This window comes from Haliotis cracherodii, unplaced genomic scaffold, assembly GCF_022045235.1.
Source record: "Haliotis cracherodii isolate W230 unplaced genomic scaffold, xgHalCrac1.p SCAF_12, whole genome shotgun sequence".
Taxonomy (NCBI): Eukaryota; Metazoa; Mollusca; class Gastropoda; order Lepetellida; family Haliotidae; genus Haliotis; species Haliotis cracherodii.
The window spans coordinates 33,720,949-33,733,503 of record NW_027266267.1 but is presented as its reverse complement, the minus strand read 5'-3'; the positions used below and the strand labels follow the sequence as shown (position 1 = coordinate 33,733,503).

At 39.1% G+C, this 12,555-nt stretch overlaps 1 pseudogene; it reads left to right on the top strand.

Annotated features, from left to right (window-relative positions):
* LOC139458372 (uncharacterized protein C11orf24-like) overlaps positions 1 to 12,264 on the top strand; it is a 141,107-nt pseudogene extending 128,843 nt beyond the window's left edge.
* Positions 12,265 to 12,555: the final 291 nt, after the last annotated feature.

The following is a 12,555-nucleotide window of genomic DNA, read 5'->3' as shown; positions in this document are numbered from 1 at the left end:
TCAATTTCAGTTCATCTAAATATATTATCTTGCTAATATTATCTCAAAGACATGCGCATATTACATTTACCATCCAAAACTGGCTCCCACAGTAGATCAGGCGATATCAACAATTTGCTGCAATGAAATTGAATCACAATGCATTGCAGACCATTGTGACGTCATAGGTTACCACGACGTCACAATCAAATTACATCACCAATGGCTCTTCTACTGAAGCTGTCAGCAGTATTTTTTTAAACTTAAGACACTGTTTATTACTTTCTACAAACTGTAAATGTTGGAAGAATGATGTTGGATGATAAATACAATCTCACCTGAGTGTCTTTTGATATATAAAATATCAACACTCGTTGATAAAATAGGAAACACTCTCGTGGTGACATATTTGATATCAAAAGACACTCGGATTAGATTCTCTATATATCAAACAATTGCGTTTATTTTTCAATATTGTGCTGATCAGATATTATTGAATACTGGAAGGCATATTGTCACTGTCTCGTCATTTGGCAAACAGAAAAAAATGTAACACTGCAAAAAACGTTGGAACGTGAAATCGAGCCTTTTCTGACGAAACTGTTGTTCTCTTTTCAAAGCATAAGATTGTGACATCTGGACACTGTGCACAATTTGCAATTCTAGACCTGTCAAATAATGTTCTTATGATCAGGATATCCTCTTTTGCGCGTTTTTGCATTCTTCTTTGCGCGTGCGTTGTTATTTTAATGTGAACAAAACACAATGATTATTTAGCTATACGGTGCTCATAACACTCTTTCCTTTGACCGTAAATAACGTTTGCGCAACGCCACCACTTAAAGAAAATCAACGTTTACCCCAGTTGCGCAAAACGAAGTTACAGGCAGTTTATGTTCATCGAAACACGATATCGTCTCTATCTAGAGTAGGGCAACAATCAATGATTGTTTAGTTGTCAGGTGCTCACAGCATCATTATGCTTAAACCGTTAGTAATGCTTGTGCAATGGCATGGTTTGCTGAATATCAACGTCTCCGATCCGTAGGCGTGCTGCAAACAGAAATGGCGTAAGACGAAGTTGCTCGACATTTTTATTGGATGGTGCATCTACGGAATCGTAACCGCACTGTCATATTTACAGCTCTGGTAATTCCTGGGTTGACACCAATTAGTGACAGAACTGTACGCAACCGGTTGGGAGATTGCAACAACCAGCTCCGAGGTTCAGCGATACACCCAATGTTGCTTACACGTCACCGTCTTGCACGTTTAGCTTGGTGTAGACAGTGTATGAAGTTCGGAAGGCAAGACTGGAAGAATATACTGTTTAGTTATGAGTCCAGGTGTCAGCTGGACAGTTCCGATGGCCATGCAAAGGTCTACATCCGTATAGCGACGCTTCCGTTCATTAACGTCATCAGTTGTTTCTGAAGTGGCTCGTGGAGGAACTCATGGGAGAACGCAACTCATCATTGTTAATTACCTTTGAGTTACAAATAGTGATATAAAAAAAATGATATAAAAATTGACTTTCGCGTTATGTGAGTTGATTGGAGTATGAACCTTCATAGATCCAAACATCCGACGTTCATACAGTTTGACCTCAGTCTATGAAGGGCACAACGTTAAAGTCAATTCTTATATTTTTTATATCGCTATTTGTACCTCAAGGGACATAGACCTAGATCAATACACAAGTACTTGTGACTTTATGTTTACACTGACATCCATACAACAACCAGATGTATCGCAGAATTATATAGTTCCTCAAAAACGAGAGGTGACATGAGCTTATGTATGCTCAAACATGCTCAACAGGGACAACTTTTGTAGTTTCTGTAAACAAATGTAAACAAAAAATATCTCATTCGATAAGAAAGGTCTGTTAAGAACTACCCCAGTAAGTAAGTCACAATGGCAGCGCGTCATAAATATATTTACATCAAGTATAAGACTTCAAAATGGTCGACACGATAAACGCGACGGGAGCGATTTCGGAAGTTGTTGATAAACCTTCGGCGGTTACAGGTTTTAGTCATCAATGATCAACTGGCCGATCATTGATAGGTGATTAAAAATGTGTCATATGGACACTACAGTAAATTCGCATATTGCTGTAGACTGTCAGCCGAGACACGGACCGAGTCGATCTAAAATAGTTTTCAAGTGCATTTCTTCGGTTTGTTCACTGGGATGGATCGAAGCGACGATATTCGTGACCTATAATGCAGTCAAACTCTTTGACGTTTCTCAATGTATACTGAGACGCCCAGTCAAAGATTAAAGAGTCTAAATGTTCAAAAAGAACGCTGCTGTATGTATTCGTAATTGGGAGTTCCTGGGGGTTTCCCCAGGAATGTGGAAGTAGTCCGTCAGTGTTAACGTCATTTCAAAAACACGATCCGTGAAAAACGTTTGAACGACAATTAGCAGTCATGTGGCCGACATCTCGTCCAGTGGAAAAGCCGTATATCGTGTAAACTTCAAATTGAAAAATATTACAATGTGAATGGAGCACGCCTCTGGATCGACATAGTTCGAGATCATGTGCTCCCTTTGTGGAAACGCAGGAGCGTAACGTCACGTTGAAGCAGGATAATATCCGCCCACACGTTAAACATGTTGTAACACACTTTTTGAAGCAGCACATATTACATTGCTGTACTGTCATGGCCTATTGTTTCTGAAGACCTCTCCCCTACAAAATTTGTCTGGGATGAGAATGAACGACGCCTGCGACAGTACCAGAACCAGTTAGCTGGGTTGGGCCAATCTTTGGTTGACATTTGGAACAATATCCCAAGGCTGTTTTCAATCACCTGGTGTCTTCAATGAACCGCCACTGTGTCCCCTGTATCAACGCAAATGGTTGTTACACTCGAAACTGACATTGTTAATTGAGTTGTTACATCACACTTCTTTAAGGGTGCGTCGCTCTGTCTCCTGTAACCAGGTATGGGTTTTGTCAATGAGTCTGTTATGATAAAAAATTGATCAGACCAACGACCAAATATTATGTTCTTATATACAAAAAACATAACATCTCCACCTTTTTATATGAAGCACAGTTTCTTTTTCCTATATTGACGTCCCCCCTCTATCATACCCACGACTCTCACTTTGTCTGTTCATTGAGATACTGTCTCGGAGGCATTTAACGCGCGTGCTTTAGCTCAATTGCATTGGTAATTGTGAACGAAAGGCGCGCACACTTTGTCTTCTGTGTGTACATGCATCACGTGCTGTTCATGGTTGTTGTGTAAGTATACTCTTATGTAACGTCTTACTTGCCAGATGTGGTACATGCAGAAACAAGTACTGCAGCATCACCCGTCATATCAATGACAAGAATTACAAGTCATGGAGCATCTCCGTCAGCGTCAAGTGAAAGTAAAACTACTGTCAGCAAAGGTAATGCTACTGTTAAAACATGTTTTTCTCCTTATCTACTTGACAATTTAAGAGAGCTCTCTAAATCGATTGACTTGGTACCAGCAGTATCTGATATTAATGGCGGTCAGTTATCTCATCACTACACTACCGCAGGCTTGCATTGTTTCTCTATAACAGTAATGTAACTATGCACATTGCGGGTTGCTTTTTACCACTTTGATCAGTTTAGGAAAATAAGTGTAGCATGATATACGCTACCAACCAAAAGTCCTTTTCTTCAATTTCACAAAATTTTCGATGAAACATTATACAGAACGGGGTCCTCCAATTTGTCAAACACCCAGTTGACAGACAGTGGAATATATTTTAACTGCCACGCACCCCCTTACTCATAATGATATGACCCAGACACTGCCTATCTCTTTGAAGTTTTAAACGGCACAGTTAAACTGTAAATGTGTTGTTTTCACCGAAATTAGTGATATGGTGCTTAGAATACAACCCGGGTCGTCGAAGTAAAAAATTATCATTTACCGTATAGTTATACCAGTTCTTCTCTACGGGAGCGAAGTATGGGGATTCAACTCTAGAAGCTGTCCATTTGCGTATTCTAAAATATCTTTTACCATCCAGAAAATGTACTCCAAAATTCATATATATATGGGCAACTTGGAATAATAAGTTTTTCCAAAAATAAGTTTAGGAGCAAAATCCCCCCCCCCCCACACACACACACACACCCAACCCCCCTTCCCCCGTTCCTCCTTGAATCTTGTTACTAATCATTTAAAAGGACTTCATATTATTAATACAGTAGATGGAATTGGAGCATATAATTAATTACATGTAGATTATACATCGAAAAATGATTGTCATTGTTATCTGCCACTGCTGTATTATATAGTTTGCATTGTCCAAAGACTGATTTTCTCGGTCATCATCCAGATTTAAAGAGGACGCCGAATATTCGTATATTATTCAGATGAAAGTTATACATATGCACTGTTATATGTTTTCCTTCAAACATACATATATAGCAGACAAATGTCTTCCCTATAAAGTCACATATACGACCTTCGACTGTGTAATTTTACCCTTCCCCTCATTCATGGAACAGTAGGATTGGAATAATGGTCCAGTATTAACAAAGCAAGAATATATGTTTTTCAATTTGATTATTATAGGTTTGTAAAATGTTCCTAAAATAATTATTTTATAAGCCATTTAAATTCAATGCTAGTATGCATATGCTTGTTCAGTAGAGTTGAATCATGGGAGATGTGACTGTAGCTGTCAGATACAAAACGTTGCACCGATTACAGCATAGACTATTTGTTCAAACAGGAATAAACAGTATACGTTATACAATAATTCTTCGTCTAAAATATTGTCTTGGGTTAAGTGGCGTAACTATCTACAACATGCAGACCGGGCGTCTGTGGTACCAGTGACGAGGTGACCAGTCTTTCAGTAATCAAGGCAGTTGATCAAGGCAAGGATCGAAAAAGTTGTGCTGGGTATAAGTCAGCATAAATCAAACAATAATAATAACAGCCAATCCTTATAAAACAAATGATTAATAGGTCAGATACAATACATGAGAAATACTTACCGAATTGCGCTGAAATTTCTGAACTAGCAGATGAAGAAGAGAACGTTACTCTGTAATCCCTATTAATAAACACTGTCAATAAACTGCCAATCATATCCATGTGAACATGCTATTTTTTTATACTTTTGTTTATATTTTTTTAAGATATTGAAAAACATGAAAATATTTTTTATATCGCAAATACAAGGGTTGGTGAACCGTCTCTGTGCGTTAGGTAAGAACAATTTACGTTTCAAGGTTTTTCATTTGTAATGAAATATGTATTTATATAACTACACAAGAAGTATATTAATAAATAGGATATTCTCTGTGCCTCGTGAAATAATATCTTTCACTCGACACATGGAATATCCTCTATTTATTAACCTTCCCTGTTTAAAATTTGTTTGTACACTTCACTGTTGTGTGTGAATAGAAAACAACATCAACGCGATCCACCGCATACTCCTGTCGAGTTCAACAGAATAATACTTCAATCACGTCAAAAGTTGACACGTATCAATTTAGCATCATCATACAAGGGCTGACCTGTAGAATTCAGTACGTATTTCTTTATTGAAAACTACCCACATCCCTGGGCTTAAAGAGATGGCATATAATTTAGGAGCTTATGCTCACACGATGACTCCAGTGAGTTAGTGAGTGGGTGGGTGAGTGAGTACGGTTTTAGGCCGCTTTAAGTAATATTCAAGCAACATCACGGCGGAGGACACCAGAAACGGGCTTCAGACATTGTACTCATATGGGGATTCGAACACGGATCATCGGCGTGACGAGCAAACGCTTTCACCACTTGGCTACCCCTTCACCCCTGATAACCCAAGCAACCCTGTTGCTAGGCTGACGCAACATGGCATTATGTCGCCGTTGGATCGCCAACACATTTCCACAAATAACGTTGTGACGTGATTTTAAACTTTGTGGGCCCCTTTCGACAAGCCGAATATTCATGAAGGTATCTGCTCGACGTGAAGGTCGTGATTCACAATTTGCACGTACATGGTATTGGATGGCGCAAAATTTGGATGTTTGCGTGTTTGCGTTTTGGGGCATTGCATTCACACACGTGTGTACATAGCTAAACATTGTCAGCATGGTTATTACAGTGCAGGGCTACAGTCCAGGGCTAATCTTGCTACGGCCAGGAGCCATTCTTTGCCCCCTACGGCGATAAATATGAATTGACCCGTCTCCATGGAACAGGTTGAACCTGCTCTCATCGGTGAACAGGACACGTTGCCTTTAGCTGCCAACGTCGTAAACGTCGAGCCGACCGTATTCTGTCTTGGCGACTTTGTTGACCCAACACAATCCCACGGAGCGGATAGTATGTCCTAAATGCCAACAGCACGCAGTTGTCTTCTGATTGTATGGCGGATGACACGGTGACCCAACGCCGTTGCTGCCGATTCCGTGACTGTCAGGAACCGGTTGCGTAGATGCAAGGTTCGCAGATATCTATCTTTTAAGTTGGAGGTTACACGTGGTCTGCCACTCCGAGGCCTGTCAGTGGTGTGGCCAGTCCTGTTGGGTTGTGTTGTGTGATGGTTTGCTGATGGTCTGACGTGAGCAACTGAGTGTTCTGCCAATCTGAACTTGTTGAGTCCCCACCATGACCACACCAATGGCCCCCCCTCTCTCTCTATTCTGCATTTCAGCGTGGCATTAGTTCGGTGTGTTTTTGGTTCATGTGATTGTTTCGGATGACTTTCGGTCGAACCTTATTCAGGTATCTGCACGGATGCTCACTTCAGCACCGAAAAACCTGTTTGCGGTATTTTTTGTCGCAGCACGTGCATTACCTGATGCATGGTCTTGGTTCTTTTGAAACGAGTGTGCTGCGTTTAGGGCAATTGTTTGCACCATGTTACAAACATTTGGCCCCATGCGTTTTTTTGTCTTTTTTGGGGGGGTATTTAAAATGTTTCAATGTAAACTTTCTTTTGATCTTCCGTTTAGACATATAAACTTATTGTACGAGTGAATTTAGATCACGTTTATACCCCAGAAACTATTATTAAATATGTAACCATTGCACTATTTAGCTGACACTATAAGTTGTGGACGCATGGATAAACCAGTCTATTCGTTCTATCAACATAATCAAAACCAAGCAATTTAATCGAATTTATAATACTAACTTTCAGACGTAGTAAACTCAATAACTACGACAGCAGCAACAACAACTAATACAGAAGCAACTACAACAGCAACTACAGCTACTGCAGCAAAATCAGACACCTCCTCAAGCAAGTCTCTTCAAGGTGGGGGTGAGATGTTATTATCATACCTGCATGTTGTGCCATGCACTTAAATTCCATAATAGAACCAATAGAATGTTCACCCAAAACTGGCTTCCACGGGAGATAACGTTTTCATCATGCGATATCCCCCAGGAGATACCACTTCAATGAAATTTCATCCAAATGCTTTACAGACGACGTGACGTCATCAGTTACCATAACGTTATTATGACATCACTTAACTGTCTTAGACTGAAGCTGGTTACCTGTACCTTTTATTCAGTTAGGACTCTCGCAACTGCCGTTTACAAACTGAAAAAAATGAAGAAATGATTGTGGATGATATCAGAATATCACCTTCGTATCTGTTGATGTCAGCTATCTTACCACAAGTCGATAAAAGTTTAAAGTCCAACACAACTCGTTTTAATATGTTCCATCTTAAAAGACCCGCGTGTTATGTTCTCCATGTATATTGCTCCGAACTAAAATCTATGTATCCTCAACACTGGTTACGTCACTACTCTGACGAGTGAGGGGAACGTTTAGCCACTGTATTACGACAGGTAAGGTGAGGCGAAATGTTTTTTAACTTCGCGTCCAACACTGTTGCACTTTATATAGTGACATGCATGCAAGTGTGTGTGTCTGCTTGTAGTAGTCGGGACTAATGCAGATTTTACACTGCTAGCCCACTGAGATACCATGCCGCCCTCGGAAGTTATGTTTGAAATGCTTAAAACTAGGATCTACCATTATCCGTTTTTAATGCTTCATAGTATATCATCGCATACACCTTTGTATATGTTTCAAATAAGTCACCATGTTTAATTAATATGAAGTATATTCTGAAATGATATTTCCTTATACAGATACAGATAATCAAGTTGTCTACATCGTTGCTGGTGTTGGGGGGAGGTGTTGCAGTCGTCATTGTTGTCGTCGTCAGTGTTCTGTGTATAAGACGAAGGAGAGGTCGTCCTGTGAATAACGGTAAGAAAACCACTAAACTTTCAACACCTTGGTCTTATGATACAAACTGCAGTTTTCGTCAGACTAACACAGATGGGTGTATGATAAACAGATTGGGTGTGATAACAACACACTATAATTGTTCGGGTTAATCGTCAATGGACATTTTCTTAATCAAGCCATGCTACAACCCACACAGCTTGCTTTTGTTACAGGCAGTGCAGGTGAACAGAAGCACGAGGCATCACATACCTACTACAATGAGTAAGTAAAATGCGTTCATGCCGATTCAAAAACATGCTCTTATTACATAGTCAAGTATGGAAAGGTTTATGAGTTTTTTTCATAATTTGCGAAACATATTTTTTTTTATCAAAATGTGCATATGCATGTATTAAAAAAATGTGTAATTCGTAATGAATGTCAGTAGTGTATGGTTTCATTTTTGTTTTAAATAAATGACATCTGTAAATGTATTTGTTTTCCGATATCGCAGTTTAAAGGAGCAAGACTTCAACGACAAGGTTCTTGGTAAGATCATTTGATTTTGTGAAGTTTTAATAATAGTATATTTATTGATGTGTGTCATGTTATGTATTGGCGCACAGGTCATAAATAAGAGTTTGGGTGGTGGAGATTGGATGTCTGAATACTTCCTCTCAGCAAACTTGACAGCTGGTCTTGTCCCACACTGTAATACACAGGTGTCTTCTTGAGCAGGAATTGGGTATCCAGTAGGATGAGATGGAAAGATGAATGTAGAATCTCTCTGCACCTCTGGGCACGGTTGGTTGTATATTTTCCAAGAAGCTGGAATACTAATTGAATATTGACTTGTCCATTGACACGAGTAATACGAGCAGGCTTCATGAGGAATTGGCGATATACAAATGTACATTTTATTGTTGTTGTTGTTGTTGTTGTTATATATTGGAAGTGGATATCCACGTGCAACATTTTGTATGGTTTATTACAGTGGACAATGATATTTATGAGACTTCACATGACGTCACATCAGTCAACCAGCCTTCAACAAATGATCACGTGATAACAGGTTAGGAATTTCGCAATCACTGTATACCATCTCGCCAGCTTTCGATCCATTGATATCGTTTAGAGAAACACCAGCACTTTCAATTCATTTGTGCATTGAAAACCTAAAACGTCAGCCGTAACTTAAAACAACCTTAATTACATCAACAAAATAATAATTTAAAGTAGGATCCCCTCTGTTCTACCGTTGCCGATGATGCACTGTTGTTGTAGTCATGTTTCGACATTAGTAGGAACGTCTGTGCGGGGTGAATATATTGCACCATGGCCACATAAAGAACCACAACAGCTTATGAACATTGTCGGTTCAACTTTATGTAATTATTGATAATCACGTTTTCCATGATTTTAAGTCTGTGCTTCTCACATACGATGTAAAGTAGGCACGCCCAGCAATCGATTTGTGTATATCAGTCAGTCACACCAGCTTGAAATATACAAAAGGGAGGCCGCGTATCATATCCTTGAATACTGCTTGTGGCCTTATGTAGACTTCAAGTCAGCTGTTTGAACGTTATCTATGGAATATGTTTTGATACCCTTTAATTTGACTTGAATTTAATTGATCGATCGTGTAATTGCCAAAGTCCTGAATGTGTGATGTTACTGTTAGTGTTGTACTGACATGTTCCTGTTCCCGCAGAATGGGGCTGGAGAGTAGCAGTTCTAGATCAAAGTAATAGATTAAAGTAAAGGGCACATTAACTACGTGATTGTTATTTCTTTATTTAAAGTATAAATAAAGTATCATTCTCTATCAGATGTTTACGCCCAAGTGCAGAAACCAAAGAAAAAAAAGCCGAAACCTACAGGTACAGCTGACGACATCAACATGGAGGATATATACGCCAAACCTGACAAAACTAAGATCCGGAAGAAGCAGGAAGACTAATGTAAGTATTCTGCGGAATTATCATGAAATATAATTGATACAATTATCAACTGACACCGTGTCCCAACATGGCCATCATATGAGAATGTGACATGAGATTGTTCATATTTACCCAGATGATTTATAAGGATATTGTTTGGCAAGTGACACTTTTTGTTTCAGAGGCTGTAAAAGGGGAATCCTTTGATGATGCGAAATGGACTGTTATATCAAATGTCAAAATTCTGAAAAAGGAGATGTACTGTAAATATGCCTCGTAGATTTTCAATGACACATCTTTATGAATTAGTTTCATACACCCCTCATCAGCAGCATGATTGGTAGTGTTTTAATTATATGAATATGAAAATCAAATTTCAATGCAGACAATAACCAATCTCGTTTTTCCAACAAAGTATTTTTCATCGCGCGAAAAAGAACACACAGCTGTGACAATTGTATGAATGGATCATTGAAAATCAGTGATGACACCAGATTTTCGCAGAAAGGGTAAGCATGTCCTGCCCTACGGGTATCACCTGCCCTTCTCACAACTTGCACCAAAATGTAAGTGTTTGTTGACTGACAACAAGATTATATTCAAATCTATATTCTTGGGCGCTTTCATGTACTCAAGGTCACAGGCTCCACATATACAACAGCTATCTCTTTACTCCAAGATTCCCTGCTCCAACTTGTAACTCATCACTTGTTACTTAACCTGTTAAGGAGGACACAATCACGAACATGTTTTGTGCGTCTTTACAATTTTATGATGTATTGTTAAGTTTACACGTAATGCGGATTCAAACTGGCTATTTTCTATATTTATTCGGGAAATTTCTTTTCTGTGAAATGATAAAAAGGCTACCAAGTATGTCATTGTGAATTAGTGACGGAAGGAGTGAGTATGTGAAACCCACGAGCATGGTTATGGTGCTAAGAAACCAAGAGTCGTTATCAGGGCGGCAATTGGGCGCCTGAGGGACCCAACTATGAACAGCAACACGGGTATCTAACGTCAGTTTGGTATCCATGCCCTAGTGGATTGTTCATGGTTTTTATATGAATTCCTGCCTCAGAATGTCAGTTAATGATATGAACAAACATAGTTGAAATTGCCCATATTGTAAATTCGAGCTGTATTGTCAGTATGCCAAAACAAGAAATAACAATGATGACATCTCTTGGACGTTGAAAGATCTTTTGTGTGTGAAAATGATGTCACAAAATCTAGGCGTCCATATACAGTTATTATGCCCGCAAGCAACCTATCATGACAGAGATCTTAGTTTCATTAATGAAGTTTTTACCCAATGAAATCATAAATCGCATAGCCACTTAACACACAGGCGAGTTTAACGTCTTGCCAGTTATAACAAAAAAACATTTGTTTGATATTTAAGAAGGTCAATGAATAAAAATATGTAATGTCACAACACAGGCTATATCCCCAACACTATTATATATTGCATTCATTTTATTTAGATCACTTATGTGGTTAAAAGTGAGGTAAAGTTAGCCACGCCGCCCTACAATCAGCTGATTTCTGTAAACTGAACTGCATATGCATGAAACTTTTCTTATATTCCATTATTGCGGTTGTTTATCCATGTTACTCTCACCTGAGCCAGGTGTGTACCAGGCTGATACAAAAGACATGTGAGATATGAATAATATGAGCAATAACAAAAGTTGTTATCCATAAATATTCTCTACTATACCATCCGTCTTAGTCTTAGTAATGCCTATCAAACACAACAACAAAATAGTATCGCTGTGTCTAATTCATTGTCATTTTCCCCACATAATGAGACTATCACTGTGTAGTGTATACGTCCCCTTTCAAATCAATTCTAGGTGTTTTTATGCCAATAACAAGTCACTATATGCTGACCTTTATGCAAGTTATAGAAGTGTTGTGTACTCATCTGACAACATGCCATGTTGTGCAGCAAACGCTTGACACTTGTAATCACTCAAACATTGATTTCTTTCAGCGACATGTATGTGTGCTTGATAAACATTCATGTTTTCCTCAACTCAGACGTGTACAAGAACAGCTTGTATTGCATGGCTATCAGTGAACACAACCTAGCGTTCTTTGGTCGCCATCCGTAACAATGCAGAGCCTACGGACAGGCAGTATATGTTACCGCGGTATGTGTGTAACATTAGCCTGTTATTGAAAGTGGTGTATATTTAGAGGCCGTTCCCTGCTGAATATCACTTTCTGGTCTGGAAAACACAAACTTGTTCAACCTGTTTCTGAATGTGTTGACAGGACTACAGGTGAGCTGAGTAAATAGGGATGATTTGAAAAACAAATCGTTTCGGCTCTGGCAGTAACTGTATATCCCGCGTAGGACCCACAAAGTTTGTTGTGTAGAGTTACTTCCCCTAGACCGCCTGCATTTACATTTAGTCCC